Source organism: Dermacentor albipictus, chromosome 3, assembly GCF_038994185.2.
Source record: "Dermacentor albipictus isolate Rhodes 1998 colony chromosome 3, USDA_Dalb.pri_finalv2, whole genome shotgun sequence".
Lineage (NCBI taxonomy): Eukaryota > Metazoa > Arthropoda > Arachnida > Ixodida > Ixodidae > Dermacentor > Dermacentor albipictus.
Genome location: NC_091823.1, coordinates 66,958,402 through 66,978,118, shown reverse-complemented (window position 1 = coordinate 66,978,118; position 19,717 = coordinate 66,958,402). Strand labels below are relative to the sequence as shown.

The 19,717-nt window shown below is 45.7% G+C and overlaps 1 protein-coding gene across 9 annotated transcripts in view; it reads right to left on the bottom strand.

Moving 5' to 3' along the window:
• LOC135905513 (cell adhesion molecule Dscam1-like) overlaps nucleotides 1-19,717 on the bottom strand; it is a 910,071-nt gene that overhangs the window by 692,771 nt on the left and 197,583 nt on the right. For 7 of the 9 annotated variants that reach the window (XM_070535540.1, XM_070535538.1, XM_070535544.1 and 4 more), the window contains one exon: nucleotides 14,538-14,609. The exons of the other annotated variants lie outside the window; for them this stretch is intronic. The gene's annotated coding sequence lies outside the window, so the exon portion shown is untranslated. The remainder of the gene's footprint in view (nucleotides 1-14,537; nucleotides 14,610-19,717) is intronic. 9 annotated transcript variants of the gene reach the window in all.

Sequence of the window (19,717 nt, the reverse complement as noted above, 5' to 3'; positions counted from 1 at the left end):
GCGACGCACTTCAAGTGCATTTAAGCTTACTGCACAAAGCAACCTATATAGTGACGCAGTTACCGAAACACAGATCCACCTTCCAGGCCTAGTTAATTTGAGTTAATTACTAGTACTGGGAGATGTTTGCGATGCTTGCTATGAGCCCAAGCATTATTATAACTTATTTCGGTAGTTTTTGGGCACGCTCGCCGCACTTGGCTTGGTGACGAAAAGCACCTCGGCCGTGTGGCGCAGTTTCGGGTGTACTGAATCTTACCGGGACAAGTTTTGGCGCTTTCTCTGACCCCAGACATTATTGTAACTAATTTCGTTAGTTTTTGGGGTACTTTTCAAGCGTAGTGGCCGCGCTCGGCGTAGTGGCGCAGTTAGCGAAAAGCAGCTGTGCTGTCTGCCGCAGTTTTTTTACTGAATCTTACTGGGAGAAGTTCGCGACGCATTCCGTGACCCCAAAAATTATTGTAACTCATTTCATAACTTTTTGGGATTCTTTGAGGCATGCTTGCCGCGCCTTGGGTTGTGAAGCTGTTAGCAAAAGAGCAAGCTGGCCGTGGTCGAGTTAGTTTTGCCTGTACTGAATTTTAATGCAACAAGTTTATGACGCTTTTTATGGCCCTGCAACAACACATACTTTATTTCGGTACTCACGCTTGTCGAAAACGTGACGAGCGATTGCTAAGAGTGATATCACGGGAGTGCGTTGCTTGCGCTGGCAGGACGTGTAAAAGATAACGCCGAGGAGCTCAAAAATCAAGAATTTGACAATTCTGTCTTCTGAGAGACTGAAAACAGACTTTGCACCCTTGAATTTGTCTTGAGTGCGACTATAAAGAATTCTGTGAGTGTGTAACATGGTCCGGCTGGGAGCCTGTGTTGTAGCCACCTCTGTGTACTTGGCGTACCCTCACGTCGACTGAGGCCAAGTTGTTTTGGAAACGTGCAGTCACACGTGTATTTGGGCTCTTAGAGTGCAGAGAATAATGCCCAGGAAGGGAGGGATGCTTGAAAATCTGATTTCTTCTACAGGTCTTATGGCATTTTTGGGAGGAGTCTATTTGCTACGAAATGTATGTAGAAGTGAACTTATCTGTAATGCCGCTTATTCACCACAACGCTTCGCTTCTATACACGCAATATTCCTGTTAGGTCAATATACCAAAATCATGCATGCTTCTAATTTACTTCTTTTCTTCAGCTGATTACATCCGGTAGAGCTTCGTACTGCAACGACTGCTGCTTACCTGGCGCCACAACTTTGGATGAATGCACAAGACTCCCGAACGAACATTTACATAGAGCAAAATAAACATTTCAACATTTCAGAAGATGTCTTGCGTTTTCTTTATGAAATTGCGCGTGAAACAGATTAGGTGGAGGCTTGTAAAGATCGTTCGCAATTATTTTTACTAAATAGTAAAACGATTCCGCACCAAGGCCGCGCGTGGTTCAGCAGCAGAAGTGAAAAATAAAAATAAATGCCGCTCCGATCAGCGGAGCCGGCGTGGAGTGTACCAGTAGGCGTTCAAAACACGCGCGCCCAAAACCGGGAAGTTTTAATACCATCCGCTTGGTGCGCTACAGTCAGCTCGGCCGCTGGGCTTTATAGGAGTGCCCGCTCTTGTTGAATCTTTCTCTATGGCATCGCGGCAATGCCCTCTCTGCTCATGCAATGGGAACGAGCTAGTGCTGGAGCGTTGCAGCCGATGGGAAGCTTCGCTGCTACAGACGCCACCACCTTTTTCGTTCGATGGGCCATTCGGGGCTTTCACATAACAGGCGAACGCAAACACACGTCGAGATTGAAAGACAGAGAAACATATCTGATAATGCTCGTTCAGTTTCTACAGTATTAAACGCTCGCCACTGATACGTTCCCGAAACACAAAAACGAAAATCAGAATTCGACCCAGCTTCCCCTCCCCCCCTTCCTCTCCTCCTGCCTCCTCTGTAATGCGTATCGGGCGGAGCACAGAGAAGACATAAACTCGGTACAAGATAAGAGTATATTTGAACCACGCGACCAACCAATACTCTGCTGTGAGTCCTATGTAGCTAAGCAATAAACAAAATAATGTTACAGCTGCATTTAGTTTTTTGTTGGATCTTTCTAGCTCCATAGGCCGGCTTCCGTGAGCTTTTCCTTAATAATTCACTTAACGAACCACCACGAAATACACACAAAAAAGATCAGTATTCACTTCTTCGTGTTCTGCAGTTGCGGTACACACGTGAGTAATGCACCATTTTAAGTATGCGCCAGATGTAGTGATCATGAAGAATCATGCCTTTAAATATGACACCTAACCATGCTGTGCCAAAAGGACGAAATCAAGAAGTATACTTTGCAGTTGAAAGCAGAAGATTATAAATGTCTGCAGTATCACCGAGTAATGAAATGTTTCTCTGTCGTCCGAGCTTAGCGCGAAATTACTGGAAGGTTTACCAGTGAGTATGGATTCTTTTTAATTCACACGCGAATTCCATGTACATGAACTGTAATATTGAGCAATTCTTTTTTCTAGCTTAAGAGACCGGGCATCTACCTAAGGTTTATTACTACGAAGAACATCCTTTGTGTGCGTTGCATTGATCCTCAACATAGTAAGCACCGAAGTAGGCTCAAAATGGCAAAGTACGCGTGATCGATGTTCACATCTGCATGAGAGGCATGCAGAAAGAACAACATGCTGCTGCGCCACCATGAAAACAGGGAAAACAGTTGCTGTTACTGTGTTTTTTTAAGTGCGCTCAGATCTTCTGTGTTCCTGCGAAAGCTTTATGCGCTGAGCAGATAGCGCTTTTAGGACTGCGAATAAGATAAGTGGGAACGCTAAAGCAGGCCCAGGTTATTTAAAATCGAAAGTCCTGAAAGCACAGACGTGCAAATGCACTTCAGGTTAGCGATAAACCATTGTCTGTGGCGGTAATTGCCCCTCAACAGATAGCGGCGGCAAATGGCAACATCATTCAATATGTAAGTACGGTAGTGGGAGCAGGGAACGAGATAGAGTTTACAAGTAAAACAACTTCAGCAGAGGGAAAGCCAATCGATTAAAAAAATTAAGCAAGCAAGTGCTTATATGGCAATCACCGCAACAATTATGTGCTAATTGTATTTTCTCGTATCGGACGATATTCGCTAACTATACATACAAGTCGAAAATTTTTCAGAAGTCACCAGCCTTACCAGCGTTATTGCCGCCAAATACGAGACCATTTTTGAGCACCCTAGGCCATGTCAATTTGAGTTAGGCGCTCCCAGTTCGACTAACTTAGCTTGAATATCACTAACCTACTACATTCTTCACTCCATTGATACTGGTGACTTCCTCGGTTCGGTGTTCCTGGACTTGACTGAAGCCTTTGATGCGATTAATTATAACATCCTTTTTACCAAGTTAGAAGCCCTGAGACTTGTCAGTTCACTACTAAAACTCTTAGAACGTTTCCTGCATGATAAAGAGCAAATAGTTTTTTTTCTATAGCACCTTACTCTGAAAGTAAAGTAAATCAAGGTGAACCACAAGGCTCGGTACTAGGTAGCTTATTATTCTGCATTTGCAATAATGAGTTACTCACGTGTCTTAATTGCGCCAGTGCGTACTCTACACAGACGACACTACCATCTCCGTGTGTAACAAGTCAATAACAACCTTAATCTTTAAACTAAACAATGAGCTTGCACAGGCTGTTGCATCGTGTTCTTGTAGCCATTAAATTATCAATACTTTCAAAAATCAATTCATGATATTGTGCATAAGCTAAAGAATCCTACCTAGCATACCTCATGAAACTCATAAACTCTGAATAATTTTCGGGCGTCAGATTAGTTTGTTTTCCCTAAACTAAAGTTTTCTCAACCTATTACGTTCACTAAGCAAAAGTGTACTTTCGGTATTAAAGCTTCAGTCAAATCAAAGAATAGTTTTCCAAGGACGCTTTATTAGCATGATATCTTGCTTTAGTTCACGGTGACAACAATTGCGGCGTTATTTCATCAGTAAATACATATTACTGTCATATCTTACCTCTTCAGGCAATACCAAACCAAGCAATACATGTTATCACTAATAGTTATCGTCATGTCTGCACAGCGCCTCATTTGTGTTCTTTCTTCTGTCATCGTCGTTTGCGCTGTGTAGACATGTCTTTATTTAATTAGCAACTCGCCCTAGTTTCTACTTTACCACCAACAGCTGTTTCTTCCTTTTTTTTTCAAATGTTATGTACTTTGGTACTCCCTGAGAACAACATCCTTCTTGTGACGAGCCTGTCTAGCTACCATGCCACAATTTTGTTTCATAAATGACTTACAAAAAAGATTTAACGCGAATTCATTGATTCTAGGTATGTGAATGATAAAGATAATACTAGGCTGCCATTATTAAACTGCGTATGATTCATTCGAACTATGCAGAAATGACATCGTCATTCACGGCTATAAAACTACGAAATATTTCATTAATTCCATCAAATCTCCGTGATTCTTGCTAGGAATGCCCTGCGGACAGTGCATTTCTTGCACGTAACCCGTCCACGCAGCCGTACTACAACTTTCTCTGCATCTCTGCTCTTTTGCCGATCATCAACCGACTCGAGTGCCCTGCCCCGTTAGATGGTCGAAATCACCTGTTCATCAACGTTTGCTGATAAGCTTAATTGTTCATTGGACTCATGTGTACCCACTAAATGCAATAAACAACATTTGTAAACGCCACCCCTTATGTAATACCCCAAGTGAGGGGAATGCATGAGGGAACGGCCCTCATGCGTTTTACATGTATAATTAAGTTTACATCAGTTTACATATGAACTTTGCTGCTTTCATGTACTGACAGTATTTTATATATCATAGCATTGCATACTGACATTATCTTTCATTCGTCTTATTTTTCTTACGTTGTATATCACACCATTGCGTTCTTTTTGCCTTTTTAGATATTTTTATTTTGCCTTTCTGAGCTGGCTGGGCGTACGTCTCTACATTTTGGTTATTAACAGACGGTTCTGTTGCAGCCCTTAACTTTGTGACCCTCGTCAGTATGTTATCTGTAACCTATTCACTGCAGGTGAACGAATGATCAAGTGAAGGTGAAACTGAAATTCAGTGAAACTAATAAAATAAAATAAAAGGAACCTAACTTTATGATTACACAAATACTGCGAAACCGGGAAGACTTCTTATCATGAACCAACATTTTTGTAGCGTGGAATTACGTTCTGTTTCAAGTATTTCTTTCTTTATTTTTATTTATTTATTTATTCATTCATTTATTTATTTGTTTGTTTATTTATCACAATACCATTCAACGCAGACTTTCTTATTATCAGCAGTGGCGGCTGGTAGTCCTAATTCAGAAATCTCTACACAAGATATGTGCAGTACTCCTACACTATACACGATCGAGCATTACTTCTCACCACTTGAAAATATATAAACACACACCGAATCCGTTCAGTGCCATCACTATGGCCCAAACCCAGCATCGGTACAATATATCTCTTGATTAGCTCTCGTTGCCATCGATCTCTCCATGCTTTCTTATCGATATTAACGAGCTTTCTGATGACTTAGTTTTTTTTCTTTTCAAGTTCTCTGTCCTGCAAAGTGTTTACTACACTCTGTTTACAAAAGGACAGCGTTTAAATTACCGGGCATCTCATTATAACTTTTTTTCTTAGGCGCGAAACAGAAGATTGCAAAAAAAGTTCGACTATTACGCAAACCCATTCCACTCGGACGACCGATTTTCCCAGCTTGATGAGGCTGTCTTTTTTTTTATGTCATCCTGCAAGCTTCCACTCCCGATGCGATTGAGCCCGATTGCGTAACCCCGAGTAAAACTATAGTATTATGATTTCCTCTTGCCTTATTTTTTGTCTTGTTTTATTTTGATTCTCGACATGCAGGCAGGGATGACCCCACATCAACGTCACTTCTGATTAGAGGAAAAGATAACGCAATTAATTAGCACTGATTGCACTTCCTTTCAGTGGCGCCTTCTTTTATTTTATTTTTTATTTTTATTCTTTGAGGATAAAATGAGATTTTCTGGAGCGATGCCATGCACCGTAACTGCAAAAGAGTTAGCAATAGCGGAAAGAGAAAATGAATGCATTGCAGAGGGTAGAGGGAAAGAAAGACGATAGTTTTTACTTGCGCCAAAATCTTGACTTTATTATTATTTCTTCTGGTTAATATGTTACAATGAACATGCAGTGCATCGTCTTCTGCCAACTGTTTACATTTTTCATGGTAGAATCTGGTAAGTCGACGGCGCAGCGATTACTTTTATTGAAACAGGGTAACAACTGACAAAAAAAAATCAGTCACTACATTTATTTAAAGATACTGCCAAAATTACGTAAACAAAGCTCAATATTCTAAGCAGTTGCATAATGTATCAAGATACGATTAGGAGAAGGAAGACGGGTGTTGCAAATGTTGCACCAAGAAAGCATATTAAGGAAACTACAAGAAATTTCCTTGCGTCGCCTGTCGAGGTAATCCAGAAAGCACTTCAAGCATTCAAAAAATAACGTAGTTATTGCTTTCAGTTCCTTTCCCAATTATGTTATAAATAAAGTACGTTACTACGACTTGGTAAAAACCAGGGGTAAAAAGTGTAACACATAGAAAAATGTAACACACCATCAGATGCTGTCTGATTAGTCCCTAAGTAACATAGAAAACGTACGACATTCACGCTAGTGAAACGTGTTGTTGAGCGAAGGTCAATAAATGGAGTGTCTGGTGCTGCAGTGGTTGAATCACAGACGCTGTTCTTGCAGTCACAAGAATTGTTTTTTTTATGCGCTATTAAGAATGTACTTCAATGAAATCATTTAGAATACACTTTTATGTCGATTTCACATAGAAGCTGTCAAGGGCTAGTTCCCCCAGAGTTTTGTCCGTTGGTCAACACAGAACTTGCGCCTTCTCCGCCAGCGTCCGTGCCACACACCACATGCATTATTTCCGTCGAGTACGTGCCGCGATGGACGGGGCCCTATACTCGACTAAAACGTCATTACGGGGGCCGATCCCGAAGATATCGCAATGCCGGGCCCACCTGTGGTGGTGGTGACGCAGGCATTAAGGGACCCCATACATGGGCCAATCCCAGAGATAGTTCAATGCCAGTCCAAGTCGCGGCGGAGAATAATCGGATAATAAACACTCCCCATACGTGGGCCGATCCCGAAGATAGTGCAATACCGGGCGGAGCCGCACCGGAGGTGAAGCAGGCGTTAAACACTGCCCATAAAGAAGACGACGACGACCCAATCTGGATCCATGGGCTCCCGCTGTATCGACTTCCAGCGCTGGATTTAGACCACACCGAGTGCTGTGAGTGATACCTATTAACTTACCACCACAACGCGATCATGCTGATACTCGAAAAACAACCGTGCGCCCATTCTACGTCAAACTATCGCCTCTAGAAGATCCAAGGTGATGGCTGCCCAGCCAAGCCTAATCGAACGAGAGGTGTACCACAGCGTCGGCGGCTGGCGGCCCGCTGTAGCCGAGAGATATATGTTGGGCGATACTCCTTGGCAAGGCTAAAGTGGACTCCAACACAACCGCCCTGGTTGACTCAAACCCTGAAGACCCTGAAACATCCGAAATAAATAGAAACCTAAGCTGCCAACGCCTCAGAAAGTGAAAATAATGATACCGACGCCAATGGAGGAGACTGGTTTACGGTGGCCCGTAAACGCCGACGCGACGCCAGCCTTCCGAAAACAACGACTGGAGAACGCAAACCAGACCGCACCCCCAACCAGGCACATGAACGGAAACCGCGACTCCCATCACTTCCACCGTCTGATTACAAGATCGTCTTCCGCCCACTAGACGGCCTCGACTTCAGCAAATGGCAATCTCATCGCGCCACCGGAGCGGTGAGTCAGGTTGCCCACGCCACTGCAACTGAATCTGCCACACTCACAATGAGAATCCGCAATGAACAGAGCCTGGCAGTGGCGAGTACACCACAGGAGGCACTGGCGGAACGCATGTGATGCATCACTTCCCTCCAACTCGGTGGGAAGGAGTACCAAAGTATACGCATACGTGGCAGCCCCGACGTGTCCTGCATGGAAGTTGCCACAGGGATCGACAGTGAAACTCACACGGACGAGCTAATGGCTAATCTACGCTCCCCGCAAGCACCGATTCTTCTTGCCCGCATGCTCGGAAAGTCGACGGCTGCTCTCATCACACTCGACGGGCTAGAAGTGCAAAGAACAACTTACAATTATGGAGAACTTCTATGTCGACCCTACCAACCGCTATCTCAAGTACGCAACATATGCCTCAAAACCGGGTAAAGGGCGGGCATTTGTCCCATGCCATAGAGCACCCGGTGCAAGAACTGCGGACACGAAAACCCATCGGAGGACCACCAATGCCAACCGAAGCGCGTGCAGTGTGCAGGCGATCACCCAGTTACAGACCCAAGGTGTCCAGCCAGGCAACGCAAGTCCTTCAAGCAATCACGCTTTCTACGTAGAATCAGCTACGCCAGTGACACCAACAACATTCCCGCCACGAACTACCCCGCGACTAGCACCAGCCAGCCAAAATCTCATGGGTCAAAATCGCCGCCAGCTTCCACGGAGACGAACGTAGACAGAGCCCGATCAACCCGAAGATCAATGGACTCAAAGAAACGAGATAAATCCAGGGACACGTCCATATGCAGATCAAAAAGCCTACAGGTGCAAAAACACCCCGACATGGACGGCATGAAGAAGCTGCAAACGACAAAGGGATGGAATCACAGTCGACCGTCAAGAGGAGCGAAAGGAAAGCGGTCCCGAAGAGCTTTGGAACAAATCTGACAAAGGCGAGCTGGGCTGAGCGCCTTTCAAACTCTTCCCCATTACCTTCTTCCGCTTCCATCAACTTTCCAACCCTTACAACATGCCCATGCAGTACTCATACAGGGCAGGTACCTCTTGCAAATAACTTCGCTGCTAACGCTCAGGTGCTGGAAATTATTAATGACATAGCGCGAACGCTTAGGCAACAGATGCGAACATTAGAAAATAAAATGGCAATAACTCTTCAACAGGAATTGCGCCAGTTAAAACACGAGTTTAAACAACAAATGCATTGGGACAAACAGGAACTCAAGGAAAGTTTCCCGCAAGATAGGCAGGAACTAAAGGAAGGAATCTAAACCACCCTGCGACACATTTTCAATGAGCTAACCCTAGAAGTTAAACAAATTTGCGACAAAGTTACTCAAATGGTTAACCACAACTCAACCCCAAACCACACCCGCGTTAGCCCACTCGAGGAAACAGATGATATCCGGGAACATCCATACGCACGCCTTTCATTTCAGTCCAGCTCACAATTAATCATGGCCAAACAACAAAATGTATCCCAACCACAACCCATCAAAATTTGACAATGTAACTGCCGTAGTTTCCATCGGAAACGAGGAAATATTACGCAGTTCATACACGCACAGACACACACACCAGAGATATGGGCACTACAAAAAAACATACACTGAGCCTGAACTGACTGGACACAATACTTTTGCGCAGAACGAACACCACAATGGGCCGATTAAAACAGCAACATTAGTGTCAAAGAGATTTATCGCAATCAACTACACATTCAGCTCCAAACGCATACCGCATGTACTTACTGAAATCATTCCCGTAGACAGGAGGGAGACTAGCTTCCTTGTGCTGAACGTCTATAGCACCCCTAAAAGCCAGGCAGACTGTTTCGACGCACTTTTCGAACACGCGTTAAAGGAAGCAAAGCAATGGCTACTTATTCTAGGGTGGTTTAATGCAACACACCTGACGAGGGGTTGCGAGACAACTAATCTGAAGCGTCGACGGCTGGCACTCACGATAGCACACCTAGGCTTAACAATTCTGACAGACGCAGCCCACCCAACAAGAATATGCAACAGTGTAAGTCGAGACAACTGCCCGGACCTTGCGCTGATCAAAGACATCAGGTACCAGGGATCGCACAACCTTGATGAGACCATCGGTAGTGAACACAATATATTATAAATGCATCTAATAACACTTCGAGCAAAAATATAAGAACGGAAAATACGGATGACTAATTGGGGCAAGTTCCGAAAACGGCGAAAGCACTAAAGCATCAACGAAATCTATGAAGGCGACTGGAAACCAGAACCGCTGCAGGAATGGATGTGGCAAGTTCGGACAGGCTTCCGTGCGACAACAAAAATCATCGACACCTCACCAGATTATCCCTATACCTATTACACCGATACAGATTACACCTTTGGGACGCTCGAAATTGCCTGCAAGAAAAGCGGGAAAAGCAGAAACACAATTGTAAGCTCAGGCAACGGATAGCCTCCTTAGCCCAAGCGAAAGGTTACGCAACAAAAATAATGTGAAACAAGTGGACGAACCTATGCAATCAAATGCAGGGTGCCACCACAAAAACATGGGTACTGCTTAGAAATCTCATCGGCCCCGATCAAACCACACAACGAGCAGCAAAACCCTTCAAAAAATCTATATACAGACACCTGGGGATGACGTGGCTATAACAGAACAGCCAAAAGTCCAAAAACAAGAAAGGGGCTGGCAGATGGAATGGCACACTGTGGTATAAACTTTTTTAAAACAGGGTTGAAGTGCCTCAGACAGGCTGGCCAACGTTTCGATAGGTGGACCTATCTTCGTCAAAGGCGGCCTCGTCATCCTCGGCGTGTTAGTTTTAAAGGGTTAGTGTAGTGACGTCACGTGCGGGTGTTGTCGCTGGCGGCTGGTTGTAAAGAGAGAGATTACAAGAGGGAACAGGCGTTCTCGTCCGACGTCTGTGAGCCTCATTCTCAAGAGGAAGGGACAAGAGTGTGAGAGTGGGCACGCGGGGAGGAAAGAAAGGAAATAGAAGCGGACAAAAGGGGGGAAAAAGGAGAAAAAAAAGAAAAAAAAAGCAGGGGGAGCCAGGGCCGTGCCAAGACACAACAAAGGGGGGGGGGGGTGAAAGAAAAAGAAAGAGAAAAATGAAATCTTTAAGAAATACGGGGGCTTGGGAGCGTGTTGGGGATGCGAAGGGTTAGGAGGTATTCTGGGGAGTCGTTGGCGGCATGTTTTTGAGGCATTAGAACGGCCGGTCAAGCAATAGGTCGAGTAATTTTGAAATAGTTAAGGTGGCGACGCGGAGTCTGCGGTGCAATGTGCGGGGTGCCTGAAAGGCAGCGGCATGGTCTTTCAAGGGGCACTGCCCCACGCGCTTAACGTAGGTGTCGTTACGGCGGCATCCAGAAGGCGATACTCCGGGTTGAGGCGCCGAAAAAGGCATATTGACTTCGGAATGTGTTGTCGAGGGGGTTTCAAAAAAAAAAACAGACTAAAAAAAAAGGGGGGGCAGGGGGAAGGGGGGGGGCGAAATCGGTATAGGAAACAGGAGGGTGGCGCGTGCAGAAGCGGGCGCGGGCAAATGTACATGGAAGAAGGGGATCGTTCACTTGGTGTAGACGTAAAATCCTGAAAGAGTACATTTAAATTGAGTAGTAAGCATTCCTCCGAAATGAAAGAGTAGGTGAGGTTAAGGATTAAAGTTGGCTGGTGGCCTAATGTGTTTTGTGTATTGGTTGATGATATGAGAGTTTCAGATTTAAGTTACAGCTTTTAAAGATTCTAAGTTGCCGCGTGCCAAATTAATTCCTGTCGGGTGTAGGCAATTAAACTTGTGTATGAGGTATGATTCCGTGTACTTCCTTTCACGAGGGGAACGGAAATTTGTTTGTAGTATATAGAGCCTTGCTTTGTCAAACATATGTCCATGTTCATTAAAGTGGCTGGCTACTGCTTTGGGTAAATTGTGTTTTGTGTCCGCGCGGTGACCATTGAGTCTTGTATTGATTTGTTGTCCGGTCTCACCTATGTATTGTTTGCTACAAGCGGCGCATTCTAGACAGTAGACTACATTGCTTGATGTGCAGGTGAAAGCCGAAGTTACCTTGTGTGTGTAATTCGACGCTGTACTTTTTACTGTAGTAGTGGATTGAATGTGTTTGCATGTAGAGCACCTGGGGCGACCACAGGGATTGGTTCCCAACTTCTTATTTTTCTGTAGTTTGGCGTGCACAAGAACATCTTTAAAATTAGTGTTGCGTCTGTAGGCTACTCTGGGAGGGTCGGGGAAAATCTTCTTAAGTTTCTGGTTGCTGGTGAGAATCGGGTAGTATTTACTTAGGATGTTATTCACGTTTGGGAGTGCGTTTGAGAATTTAGTAGTAAGAAGAGGCGTTGTTGTTCTTGTGATCTTCGGGCGGGGCTTGAGGACCTCGGCTCGATCAAGTTTGGTTGCAGCGATGTAAGCTGTTTGAAGGTCACTGTTTGGGTGGTTCCTGTTTGATAGCGTTTCTTTAAGGTGATCGAGTCTATCTATGTAGTCTTGGTTTTCAACGCAAATGCGACGTAGTCGTGTGGCTTGGCCTTTAAAGATGCCTTGTTTGCAATGTCTGGGATGGTGGCTGGTATATTCTAGGTACTGTTGTTTGTCGAAAGGTTTCCTATACAGCGTTGTCTTTAGTTCACCATTGTCAATGTATATTGTTGTGTCCAGAAAGTTTATGCGCTCAGTTGAGGATTCTGATGTGAATTTTATTGTTGGGTGAACAGAATTTAGAAAGGATATATATTTATCTAGACTGTCTTGGCCATGTCCCCAGATTATGAGTATGTCGTCTATGTATCGTAGGTATGTGTGGGGCTTGGTAGTGTAGCGCGATAGGAAATCTGTTTCTAGAATCCCCATAAATATGTTCGCGTAGGTTGGTGCAAAAGGCGTACCCATGCTTGTACCATGTATCTGTAGGTAGTAACTCTCTTCAAATTCGAAGTAGTTATGTGTGAGAACTAATTCAAGGAGAGACAGGTAAACTTCAGTAGAGTGTTGTGCACTGTGTTTAGACAGCGTTTCTTTTATCGAAGATAAACCATCAGGGATTGGAATGTTGGTGTACAGCGCCGTGACGTCTAGTGTTGCGAGAATTGTGTTGTGGGGTAGTGTGCCTTTAGTATTAATGTCTTCTATAATTCTCAGCAGGTGGGGCGTATCTTGTACAAATGACGGAAGTGTTTTCGGCAAGTTACCAAGGTAGTGGTTAAGGAATGTGGAGATGCTCTCTGTCGGGGTGTTGTTGTTTGATACTATCGGACGGCCTGGGATACTAGCAGTGTATAGTTCAGCGGATGGAATTTTATGAATTTTCGGAAGGAGGTAAAAACGTCCGGCAGTTTTGTTGCTTGGTTTAAGAAATTTGTATTCTGATGGTGTTATCAATTCATCAGCCAAAAGTGATTTTTTTCTCCTTTTTTCCCCCCTTTTGTCCGCTTCTATTTCCTTTCTTTCCTCCCCGCGTGCCCACTCTCACACTCTTGTCCCTTCGTCTTGAGAATGAGGCTCACAGACGTCGGACGAGAACGCCTGTTCCCTCTTGTAATCTCTCTCTTTAAAACCAGCCGCCAGCGACAACACCCGCACGTGACGTCACTACACTAACCCTTTAAAACTAACACGCCGAGGATGACGAGGCCGCCTTTGACGAAGATAGGTCCACCTATCGAAACGTTGGCCAGCCTGTCTGAGGCACTTCAACCCTGTTTTAAAAAAGTTTAGAACAGCCAAAAGACACTTACGCAGGTGCATGCCCCACAACAGCTTACGTTGATTATCCGCATGCGGAGCCTTCGGCATTAGACAAAGACGTCACACAACATGAAGATAGAGCGGCACTGCATCTAATAGTACGCAACACTGACCCGGGACTAGACGGAATACGATACCGGCTTTTAGAAGAACCTCGGCGATAGATGGATAAAAGAACTCACGGATAACTTTCAATACCACTGGCTAGAGGGCACGCTGCCGCAATAATCGCAGCAAGTCAATATTAAACTGACACCAATACCCGGCAAGCAGCCGTCTCTAAACCAACTGGGACCCATCTCGCTAAGATCATGCATAGGAAAGTTACTCGAAAACGTCTCCCTGCCTAGGCTTCAGCCGTATCTGGAAGAGCAAGCCTTATTGCCGCACACAATGTACCGTTTCCGACCGGGGCTATCTACTCAAGACGTACTGCTCCAAAATGAAGATATAGTTGACCATATCAGCACCCAACAAACTAAACCCATTTTTGCATTACACCTCAAAGGCGCGTTTGATACCGTAGCTCATGAACTCATACTCACCAATCTAGCGGCAACTGCCTGTAGCCGAGCATTACATAATTACGTCCGGGCGTTTCTCAAAGATTGCACTGCAACAATACGTATAGCACATATACGTTCGGACTCGATCCCTCTTGCGGGAAAAGGCATGCCACAAGGGTTAGTGCTTTTCCCCGCGTTACTTAACATAGCTATGAGCAGACTACCTCCACTGCTGGATGCCATACCGGGAATTAGACATGCGCTTTATGCTGATGGCATCACCATTTGGGCCATCAGTGGCTCAGATGGTGAAATACAGGACGCACTACAAGCAGCTGATGATGACTTACGTGCGCAGCTCAAACATAGTTGACCAATCTGACACGAAGAACCTGACATCACAGTGACTGTCGAGGGTGAACCTATAAATAAGATAAACATATTACGGTTACTGGAACTCCACTGCCAAGCCAATGCGAAAGCAACATATACCGTGATGCTGCTAAAGAAACAAATTATTCAGGTAGTCCACATGATCCCTAGGGTCATCAACTGCCATCACGGCGTAAAGGAACCCGACCTCATGTGCATCATACACGCCTTAATCATGAGCAGCATTACCTATCACGCACCTTGCCACCAATTCCCCCCAAAACATAAAAACGAGCTGTACATCCTCATACGCACAGCGGTGAAAACGGTAACAGGCCTTCCTATGTACATCTCAACTGCCGAACTATTACAGCTTGATTTGCACAACAGCATAGCCGAATTAATTAAAGTTCAGAAAGTCAGTCAGGTCAGACTAAAACGTACATCGACCGGAAGGTACGTACTCAGACAATTACGATACCCAACATCAGAGTTTGCCCCACGCGAGCCCCAGTCAATCACACCAAACATCAGAGAAAGCATTACAGTGGCCTCCATACCTCGGAATATGCACCCCGAACACCGTAAAAGCAGGCGCGCTGCATATACAATGGCACTGCACCGAGCATACGCCAATGACCGCGACACCTATACAGACCCCGCGTGCTACCCCGACATTGCAGCTAATGTGGTAGCGGTGGACGACTTGAGGAGCAAAACAGTATTATAAATCACAATACGGACCGATAACTGCACGGAAGCGGAAGAATGTGCCCTAGTTCTCGCCATGAGCGCTCAACCCCCAGATAAGATAATATATATTCTTAGATTCCCAGCAAGCATGTCGAAACTACGGACAAGGCTGCATTTCCCCAATGGCTCATAAATTGCTACACAAGAAAAACATATCCCACTAGTTCACCTAGTTTGTAAACCTGGGCATGCGTCTCTCCATGGCAATGAGCGCGTTCATGCGACAGCCCGAGGCCTCACCCTCTAGGCGCCGGTGGAAGGCCACTCCAACCCAGATAAGGTGCAAAAGATACCACTTGCATGCAGGCATACACTACAATACTACAGACTGTCCCGTAGAATGTTCCCTCTTCTACACGTGAAAATAAACTGTGCAGATGCAGGGGCTTGGCGCCAGCTCCAAACTACGTTCCCCAGCCTTGCTCTCCGCCATACCTTTTACCCTACTCAGTATCCCGACAAATGTCCTTTCTGTGGAGGACACCCAGACCTCTACCATTCAACTTGGGAATGCTCCAAACCAGCCCGCCTTCCTACCGTGCCCAACGCCTCCCCATGCCAGTGGGAAGCAGCTCTTTCCAGCACAGCCTTCGACGACCAGCGATACCTGATTGACCGGGCCAGGCGCATAGCAGCAGCAAATGGGGCCCTGCGCTGAGGGCTCCACTCTCTGGGACTGCATTACCAAATAACAAATAAAGTTTTTACTCTCCATACGTGGGACGATCCCGAAGAGAGCGCAGAATCAGGCCTACTCACGGTAGAAGTCAAGCAGGCGTTATACATTTGCCATAGGTGAGCCAATCCAGAAGATAATGCTATGCCGGGCCTACCCATGGCGGAGGTGAAGCAGGCGCTAAACACTCCCCATACGTGGGCCAATCCCGAAGGTAGTGCAATATCAGGCCTACCCGTGACGGAAATCAAGCAAGCAATAAGCATGCGGGTGGATCCCGAAGATAGTGCAATACCGGGCCGACCCGCAGTGGAGGCGCAGTTCGCCATTAAGGGCCCGCATACATAGCATCGCGGCTCATCCTTCCTCACGGAGTGGTAGGGTACCGAGCTGTTCTTATTATTCAACTGAGCCCAGCCTTATACCACGCTTAATGCGAACACTCATTAGTACGAACAGCCTTCGTCTCACTCAAAGATTTCATGAGAAACCTGTCCAGAACCAGTGCCCGGGTCGGTTCACTTCTTAAAAAACACAGTTATTTGTGGGTAAGTAGCATTCTTACTCCGCTTTAAAACAAGAGCGTAGCAGTGACTCATTTTCAGGGAGCAAATGCTTTTCTTGTGTTAAAGTGACTTTGCGACCGTTGTTATGCTTACTGGCATCATATTCGGAATCTTTCGAACAAGTACATTGGGCTCAGCGTAGTAAAGCGAGTCCAGCCCATCGCAAAGTACGACAAGTGTTGAATGTGGCGATAAATGTCAGACGTGCAGGCACTTTTTCTGAAGGAATCTTTCATGAAGAAAGAAGGAGGGGCGGGTGGCGAAGATCGACCCTGTCAACGCCTGGAGCCGCCGGCCTGTACGTGCAACAAAGTTTAACAAGTTTTTTCAGTCCTATCGTGTCGTGATTTTAAACAAGAAACGTGCCCGCCTGCCACGTCGGTCGGATGGCTGCTGCCATTGACAGCGCCGCTTGCGTGTACGTCATATTCACGTGGCAGAACCGGCGGGGCCGGCCCTGACAGCAAGTCCCTCGCCGCTCTGATCACCCCGGTGCTTTATTTATTCTTTTTCTCCCTGGTCCCTTTCGCCACTGACGGCGGCACGAAAATCGGGAACCATTTGTTTGACACGAAATAACCTATAGAATAAAGTGGCCTCGAAAGTGCGCATATTATAAAACGTTGCGCAAAATAGCAAACGTTGGCGTGATTTCCACTTAGAAGCGATCGTCAAACGTCTATACGAGGCGCCTCGCCTGGCTGGCGTGTTTTCTCATCCCTACCAACGGCGTCGGAAAGGTTAACTGTATTTTTATTTAACACCAAGGTACATGTGCAGGCGTTGATTGTGTTGACGAATATAAGCGCTTTATCACGAGATGCGGACGGATCGCAAGGGGTGTCGGCACTGGATCCGACGGCCAGGGAGCGAGCTGTATACCGTCTCCCTCCGATCGCAAGCTTGCCTAGCTTGCTCGTTCGCTCCCGTTGGTATGGATAAAATTAACTGTATTGCAATTTAGGTGGGACATAATAGTGTGCACGTTGTTCCGACCAACGTATAGGTGCTTTATAACGAGGTGCATACGGTCGTGTCGCGAGCGCAACCGGTCTCGGATTCAACGACACAGTGAGATAGGCCTGCGTCCCCTAGGCATCAACGAACGGCTGTCAACGGAGCCGACACTGCGGACGCGGTCTTGCGGACACACGTCTACGCTGCTCGCATAGACGTCTTTGTATTAACATCCTTTATTTAAATTGAGAGCTGCTCAGAGAAGTTAATGTCACTTTGCGAAGTAACGCGCTATTCGGCGCTTCCATGCAGGGGCGCTGGTCCTGGGCGGGGAGCTACGCGCCACTCGCGCATTCCTATACCACGTGTTCCGAATCGTCGTTTCGCGGCAAGTCGGACTACGAAGCCTCGTACGATGGATCGCACTCGAGATCGCACTTTGCGTCTTCCGCTTAACAAGGCCACTAATACGAACAGAGCTACCGTGAACGGGTATACGGTCGACGACAGAGCTAGAACCAGGCAAAAGACGAAACCACCTTTACGTTTATCACAATACGGCGGCACACAAAGAAACAATATATGCAACCCAGCTTTCGGGCATTATAAATGTGATATCTAGTTCCTTTACTGTTATCAAGTACAAAGAGAAAAGTCGGTACACTTGGTCGCCCTGACTGGGTCAAATTGGTACACGAGTCTTTTACTCAAATATTAGGACTGTCTGGCTTAAACCGGGATGGTTGGTAATTCTAACTGAGGTGTGGCTTCGTGTACCCGGCAACAGAACCCAGCCTTTGTGTGCACTTTAAGCAAGCAATGTCCTAGGCGGGACATGGAGCAAAACTAGTGTTGGTAAGTACCGGCGCCACCATATATTAACTAGCTAGCTAAAGTGACGAGGAGTTTGATAGCGCACCGTGTCTTAAGATTGTCGCCATTACACATTCTGAGAGCAGAGAAGAAAATTGCTCAAATTTTATATTCGCGTGCCAGACATCCCTCAGGGGTTCCTATGCAGGAAAATAAGTTTACACTGAATAAATATTGCGCCACAATTTAGCCCAATCTAAGAAGTCTCCACTGCGTCATAAAAAAGTGTATTATTGAAGTTTTCTTACTAACATTTTTTTTTCTTTACAGCAAAAACCTCTTGAATGGTGAACTTCACGCTACTTTCGCTGAGGTGTATAGCGACATTACCACCGACAACATATAAAGTAGAGTTGGCCCAGTTCAGTGGAATGCCAGTATTTTGTTCAATAGTTCCAACGTTTCCCAATTTGCAATGATTTTGTTTAAAAAGCAATCATGCAATTGTTTAAAATTCTTTTATACTTTTGGCAATTTTCTTTGACACATAGCTATAGTTCCTTACGCCGTCTTGATATCTTGCTACTTTCTTTTGGTATATACGTTTTATGTAAACGATTTTTTTTTTGTCTCGCAATCTCCGCTGCCTGCGCCAGCCAACAGTAAAACCTGCGGTAGCAGTGGTGCCACTCGTCTGCCTTTAGTCTATCTGTTTCTGTAAAATCTGCTATAGCCATATCGGCGCCAACTAGGCCTTCAAGAAGGGCCAATGCCCTCTCTGATACTTTATGCATTGTGAACAGCTGGAAGGCTGGCTCGCGCATATCTGTAATCGCATGGCTTCGTTCACATCATTGCCTCGTTTTTTGTCCTTGTGTACTACGCATACCAAAATGCGAATACGCGAGACAAGTTAAATATTCACGAATGCACCAAAAAAGAAATAGCCCAAGTACGTCAATGAACCTGCTCTAACAGCAGAGGCTTTAGCGCTCTAAGCAATTGCCGAACGTCATGACAGAGAGGGCCCGCTTGCTAACAAAACAGCACCAGAATATAGGCGAAGAGAGCATCACATGACCAGAAAGAGCAGCCATTCCGTTTGAACCCAGAAGCCATTACCCCACGCTCGTATGTTGCTCTGTGTGGTGGCCTCGTCGTGCCGGGTAGTATGGAAAAAGTAACAAACCCAACGAGTTCAGCTCGTTAGGTTGGCGTCGGTAAAGCGGTTCTCCAGTTTCGCAACGATGAAGTACCAGATGCACTAGAAAGGCTGCAAGCGGAAATAGTTGGCGGCACTTCAAGGCAAAGCGCCGCATATACAGCACTGAGAGACGAGGGCGCACGCTACTAGTAGATGGAAAAAAACACGCATGCAGACCATACGAAGCGC